Source organism: Geospiza fortis, unplaced genomic scaffold (assembly GCF_000277835.1).
Source record: "Geospiza fortis unplaced genomic scaffold, GeoFor_1.0 scaffold27, whole genome shotgun sequence".
Classification (NCBI taxonomy): Eukaryota; Metazoa; Chordata; class Aves; order Passeriformes; family Thraupidae; genus Geospiza; species Geospiza fortis.
Genome location: NW_005054329.1, coordinates 3781973 through 3789349, shown reverse-complemented (window position 1 = coordinate 3789349; position 7377 = coordinate 3781973).

Here is a 7377-nt window from a genome sequence, read left to right as displayed (position 1 = left end):
GATTGATGGGACATGGGAGCTGCTGTGCAGGGAATGCTTCGGTCAAAGGCAACCAGACAGATGTTGTGAGCATTCCCACAGCCCCAGAGATGCTGTGGAGCCTTCCCCTCCTCTGCTGGGCCAGCTCATGCATGCCCACCCACCAGAGTCCCCAGCACCAGCCGCAGCCACAGGGAGTGGAACAGACCCTCAGTGAGACAGCAGAGCGGCTCTGAACCCTTCCCACTGGGAATGGGGGTGGAACAGACCCTCAGTGAGACAGCAGAGCGGCTCTGAACCCTTCCCACTGGGAGATCTGCAGCAGAAACACAAAACAAAACCCCTCTGTCAAACCAGCCCAGACAGGATGATCCCACGCAGGTGTTTGAGCGACAGCTTCACCCTCCTGCTCCCCCAGCCTGGCTGACTGAGTGGGGATCCCAGATCTGCCAGCAGGAACCATCCCTGAGCAGGGAAAACAGGGGAGCCATCCCCTCTGGCACAGGACTGGGGTGCTGCTGCAGCCCCACAGGCTCCAGGGTGAGGGGAAATCTCCTCCTGGTGCTGCCTCTGGAGGACAGGGAAGCCCCAGCTCAGGCTCTGATGTTTCCCTGTTTCATCTCACTCTGGAGCTTCATTGTGCAGCTCCAGCTGAGCAGATAAAGCCCATCACAGGAGCTCAGTGCTTAGCAACCATTACTGGGAAAATACTGTTTTCCAGTAAGAGTCTTGGCAGGAACAGAGCAACTGCAGGGGAAATTCATTGCAATTCCTGTGCTGGGTGCATCCTGCTCCCAACTGCTCTGCTGCTGCCCCAGGGAGAGAATGGCTCCTGCATTGGGACATGCAGCCATTCCTTAAGGTCCAAACAGCCTCTGTCACCCTGCAAAAACATCATTTTGAGCACCCCATGACTGAACCTCTGCACAGGTGGATGCAGCTTTCAGGGTTCATGCACAGGAACATTTTAGCACCCAAATGTTTTGGAACATTTGGGATGCTCCAAAAACCAGTGACCAACCTCTCCCATGGAGCTGGACATTCCTGACAGCCAGTGACTCACAAAGGAAGGCTGACTCCAATGCTTGATGTCGAGCATCAAAGACCTCCGCAAAATGAAAGAAATTCCCCAGGAATTACAATGGTGAGTTTGTTTTTCAAAGGAAATTGCGACTCCATGCCCAAACATCACAGCATCCTGCACCAGAGTGTGGTACTTGAGAGAAATGACACAAAACCTGCAGGTTTATTGTCACTGTGTGAGGCTGATAGAAAGGCAAAGGGGGAAAGAAAGGGCCGTGACAAGTAAATGGCAAATGGAAAATCCCAACAGCTCTTCCCTTTTGACACTTCTCAGTAATAGAAAGAGGAAATCTGGTTTCAAAACCACAGAAATCCCAACCAAAGAGCATTTCTCTGGAGAAATGTGGTGTTTACAGAAAGCCTGTGGGTAGGTTTAGAGAGGCAGACATGGAGATGGAGCCTGGTGGGACTTCCAGGAGACCATGTGCAGGTAGGATACCTAATTCTCAGTGAAAATCAAAATCACCTTGACATCCAAGAGGGGTTTCTAATGGGATATACACAAGCACCCACAACCTGTAACTAATTGTGGGAATAAATCCCATTGATTTGAATCTGTACCTTTGTTTTCAGGCATTTGTTTGGAGAAGCCACTGTCATTTTCCTCTCAGGAGGGAGCAGGCACAGCCCGTGCTGCACCTCACACCTCTGGAAAGCCTGTCTGGCATTCAGCATGCTGAATAACTTCCCCTGCTCCCCAGAATAGATACATATGCAAAATTCATTCCCAATCAAGCCCATGCAAAGCATGAGACGGCCTTTTAATAGGTGCAGAGCAGCAATTACCGGCGTGGAGTGAAAGCCAACAAGCATTAAAGCAGGGGTGGGGGGAAAACCAATTAAGTTTCCTTGGGATTCCTCCACATATTTGCCACACACTTGAGGGATTTTCCATTTTCCACGCTCCCCTGGGGGCTGAGAGCGTCCCCGTGGGGAGGGGGACACATGCCCTGCTGTGATGCCCGGGATGCAGCTCGGTTTCCATGGAGACTGTCACCGCAGCAACGGGGCTGAGAGGATGCAAGGGTGTAGGAGCGTCGGGGGGTAGAACGGTCAGGACAGATGGAGATGAGAGATCTCTGCAGCCAGGTCAGGAACTTGGGGTTTATTGCAAAGGGCCTGGGTGCAGGGCCCTGCTGGGAGCTGCCAGCCACAGCTCAGAGCAGGCTGAGAGAAGAGAGGGGCAGAGAGTAAGAAGGGTAAGAGAGCGAGCTTTCTGTTACAGTACCATAAATCTTCTTCTGTGTTAAATATTCTAATTCTCACTAACCAATCTAGTACAAGATACAAATCCTACAGCATTTCCATACAGCCTATAAGAATCATTACATTACCATCCTGTGTTACATTTTAAACCCTAAAAACTCCTCTTTGGGCCCCTTCTGCCAAGCTGTAGGGTCTGCTCTGACCCTTGGGCCTGTCTGCAGGCAGAGGGTGTTGTTTGATCCAAAGGGGATCACCTTCAGCTGGCCACACCATTGTTTTCCAGTTGTTCAGTAACTGAGGTATCTCAAAGCTTGCTTTCATTTCAATCTCACTTATAGACTTTATATTCTCAAAATCTTTTGCCAGGCAGTCATATTAATAAGGCTTTCCTGTTTCATCTTCCCCAACACAAGGGCACCAGGACCGGGGCTCCCGGCTGGGAAAGGGAGCAGAGGGAGCCCACAGGACACATTTCTGCTTCCCTGGACACATTTCTGCTTCCCTGAACGGCGAGGGAAGGGATCTGCCGCCCGCGATGCCCGGCTGAGCCCGGTGCCGGGGATGCCGAGCTCTCCCGGTGGGCACCGGAGGGAGCCGCGCTCGGGGCTGTCATGGCAACACTTCCCGGGGATTCCAGGGAGCTGCGGACGGAGATCAGGCTGGGAACAGCCCCGCAGCAGCCCCCGGGTGCGCAGAGCTGCTCCGGGAGGGGATTCCTGCCCTCCCACCGCGGCACAGCCGTGCCAGGAGCGCTCACACAGCAGGGAAGGAGCCGGTGTCCCTGGGCAGATCCCCACTCCCTCCTGCCCCGGTCCCAAGGGGCTCTGTGGACAGGACCACCCAGCTCCTTGCAGCGCATGGCTGCTCCCACCACCCTTCCTGGCTCACCCCAGGATGGTTTCCCAGCAGGCTGAGCCCTTTCAGTGACAGCTCCACCTGCAGCACACGGGGAGACCCGGGCGTGGCTCTGCTGCCGGGAAATCCCTGGCGCAGGGCTCACACCTGCTCCGTGCCTGCATCGCTGGGCTGGCTGTGCTCTGCCTCCCTTCCCAGGCTGGGCACACACCTCAGCCTTCGGAGCTGGCACTGCAGGACCACGGCACAAACTGCCACGCGTCCCCTGCAGCTCCAAACCTAAGGAAAACCTCACCATTTCCCCAAACACCTGCCTGCCAGGGCAGCCTGCAGCACAGGCAGGCTGGGGACAGGGATAAGCTCCCAAATGCCAGCACATCCTGTCCCTCCAGGGCCCGCTCTGGACACTGACCTGGCAGGGACCAGGTGGGCACAGCACAGGTGACAGCAAGGCACAGCCGTGCCCAGGCCAGCCCAGCAGCAGGACCAGCTGCTTCCACTGCAAATGCCACTGCTGGAGAAGAGAAAGATGCCAGCGGGAGCACAGAGCTGGGGGTATCAGCGAGCCAGGACAATCCCCAGTGTCACCCATGGGATTCATCCCATTTTTCCACAGGGACTCATCCCACCTGCCAGCAGGCCAGGGCAGCAGCTGTGTGTGGCAGGAGCAGGCTGGCAGCAAGGCCAGGGCACCTCTGTGGGCACCAGAGCTGGTGCCCGGCACACTCTGCAGTATTTACCAGACATGGGGCGCCCACTGATTCCCCCAGCTGGCCGAGCCCCCAGCACCAGGCAGGGCTGTTCCCTTCAGCACACTTTCCAGGGCTCAGCTGGAGCTGAAACAAACCCAAAGGAGGAGTTGCAGTCTCCCCAGCCCTGCGGCTTGCTCTCAGGGTGCTCTCTGGCACAGCCCAGCCCCTCACGTGCTGTAACCCACACCTCCCATGGCCAGGGGGTTATCTGCACATCCACACCTCTGCTCCTGGCACACAGCGAGCCCCGGGCTCCAGAGACAACAGACACAGCTCTGGCAGCCTGCAGGTTCCCAGCCCTGCGCCCCGAGCCAAGGGCTCTCCCAGTTCTCCCTCTTCGCCCTGTTCTGCAGCCTCCAGGGGTTAAAGAAGCCTCCACCACGTGCGGTGCCCTCTCTGGCAGCCAAGGGGATGGGAAACACTTTTTGCACGGCCGGATTGCTGAAGCAGGTTGATTTCTCTGAAGTTTCCCTGCTGCTCCCCACCCTCGCACTGTGACAGTGAAGGTTCCATGGCTTTCCTTGTGCAGAGCTCTCCCTGCCGGCTCAGACCCGGAGAGAGGCATTCCAGCCGGGAATCCCCTGCGGGAGGGCAGGGACAAGGCAGGGAGGGGCTGAGCAGAGCCCGGGGCTGCCAGCTCGGGTGCGGACAGCCCAGAGAGCACAAAGACCCTTCCTGAGCTCCCCGGGGCTGTGGCCAGTGCTGCCCCTGTGCAGTGCCACGTGCAGGGAGGGGCTGGGAGCCTGCTGCGTGCTGGGGACAGCAGCTGGGAGCTGCCTTTGCAGCACAGAAATTCATGAACGAGCCCGTCCTGCCGAGCTGCTGACGTTACTGACAGCAGAGGGGAGGGCAGAGCCCCCAGGCATTGCAGAGCAGCGCCTGCTCTCAGCTCCAACCCCGTGCCTGGGAGCAGTGTCCAAGCGCTCCTGGAGCTCTGGGGCTGTGCCCATTCCCAGGGCAGCCTGGGCAGTGCCCTGCACCCTCTGGGGGAAGAACCCTTCCCTGATGTGCAACCTAAATCTTCTCAGCCCAGCTCCAGCCATTCCCTCGGGTGCTGTCAGTGGTCCTCAGAGAAGAGAGGTCAGAGCTGGCCCTCGTGAGCAAAGTGCACACCTCAGTGTCTCCTTCTCTCCAGCCAAAAAGCCAAGTGCCCTCAGCCACTCTTCAGATGGCCCCACTGGAGCCTTCACCATTTTCTTTGGAAAATGCTCTATCTCCATAGAGATCTCCACAGATAGGGAGTGATATCTGAAGTTTTGTCTTCGCTTTGTTCAAGCCAAAACCGCTGAATTTGACGCGAAATCCATTTTTACAGAAGCAAGGATTTCCAGTTCTAGGCCTTCAGGAAGGAATTTGGTCCAAACATTTTCCAATAGCTTTACATCCATTTTTTCCTTATTTCCAGGAGGCCCCAGCAGCATGAGGGACACCAGGGAGGGGACAGCACGTCCCCCCTTCAGCAGCCCTGGCCACACAGCCCTGCTGGGCTGGGCTGTAAATGGGATGAGGCTCATTCCCAGGGGCCCTGCATTGATTTCCGTTGCCTGACGACAGGAAAGCTTTATAATCCTATTAACTAAACACCCTTCCAGACAGCACTGGGAAGAGTGCAAAGGGGACTTGTGTAAGCAGTCAGAGCCACCCTGTGCAGCATCCAGCCCCAGGAAATGCCCCAAATGCCCCCAAAATGCCCCAAAAAGCTGGGTTGTGACACCCACAGTGGCCAGAGAGGGGTCAGTGTTGGCCAGCACAAGGAAAATTTGGAAAGATTTGGAAAATTTCGTGGATCCCACCATTCAGGACCGTGGCTGTGCTCCTGCTCCTTCAATTCAGGACCACGGTTGTGTCCGTCTTCTCTGTCACTCAGGATAATGACTGTGTCCCTGTTCCTTCAATTCAGGGACATGGCTGTGCTCCTGTTTTCTGCAATTCAGGACCATGACTGTGACCCTGTTCCTTCAATTCAGGGACATGGCTGTGACCCTGTTCTCTGTAATTCAGGGACATGGCTGTGACCCTATCCCCCACAATTCAGGGACATGGCTGTGACCCTTTTCTCTGTCACTCAGGACCATGGCTGTGTCCTTGTTCCTTCAATTCAGGACCATGGCTGTGCTCCTGTTCCCTGCAACTCAGGGACATGGCTGTGCTCCTGTTTTCTGTAATTCAGGGAATGGCTGTGCCCCTGTTCCTTCAATTCAGAACCATGGCTGTGTCCCTTTTCTCTGTCACTCAGGACCACGGCTGTGTCCCTGTTCCTTCAATTCAGAACCATGGCTGTGTCCCTGTCCCCTGCAACCCAGGACATGCAGCAGTGCCCAGGTGTGCCCAGGCTGTTCCTGCCTGCCCTGGCCTTTGCCAACCCCCCTGGCTGCCCGTTGTGATTCACACCAGGGGTGTCCCAGCCCCGGGAGCTGCGGAACACTGCCAGAGGGACAGGCAGCAAACACCGGGTGGGAAATGCGCTGCGGAATGGAGCAGGGCAGGGCGGCTGCCGGGCATTTCAAAGGGACCTGCTGGCTGTGTCAGGGATGACCTCGACCTCCCCGGAGCGCTTTGCAGGGTTTGCTTCCTGCCGCCAGCCCCGGGTGTTTGTTTATGGCAGGGGAGTGGGAATGGAGTGGGACTGCACGGAAAAGGAAAGATTAAAAGGGACAGCGGAAGTCCCGAGAAGGCCATGAGGAGAGCAGGCTCACACGGCCACATCCTGAATCCCAGCACAGCATCACCCCCAGGCTGTGCCAGCCACCCGCACGTCCCCTCCAGGCTGCCTGGAGTGCTCCTCCAGTGATCCCCCCAACAGCACTGCCCAGCCTGCAGCAATGCCTGCACCACACCCCACCCAGCTTCTCTCCTCCCCTTCTCTTCTGGACCCTACAGGAAGAGTGGGGCCTGATCTGCAGTGCCATCCCACATGTTCTGACATCTCACAGCTCTGCCACCACATCTAAAGCTTCTGGTTTTCTCCAGGGCAGGACAGACCAAGGAAAGGCTTCTCCACCCTCTCTGACCCATCAGGCCACCACTGCACCCCTTCCTTTTCTCCAGCCCCTTCACCCTGCTTCCCTTTTCTCCCATCTTTGGGACGTCTCTGCAGGCAGGCTGGTGAAGGACACTGAATTCCAGCTGCACCGATTCCCTGTGAGGCTCTCAGCTCCAAGCTCAGGAGCCCTGAAGGGCACAGCAAACCCCGCGGGGGCTGTAAATCCGTGCAGGGGATGAACTCCCGCTGCACTGCGGGGCCTCGAGGGGGCAGAAACTCTGTGATCCTGCAGCACCGAGCTGCCTTTGGAGCCAGCTGATGCCTCCAAACCCCCAAACGCTGCCCTGGACCCGCGGCCAAGGCATGAGGACCAGGGATGTCAGCACAGACAGCGGGAATCCGCCGGGACACCCGCGGGGCCTTGGGAGCCGAGAGGTCCCCAGGAAACCCGGCCTCCTAAAAACGCAAATCCTCGAGGAAAACAGGCGGGTGGGCCCCAGCCTGGTCACACGGGCCGCG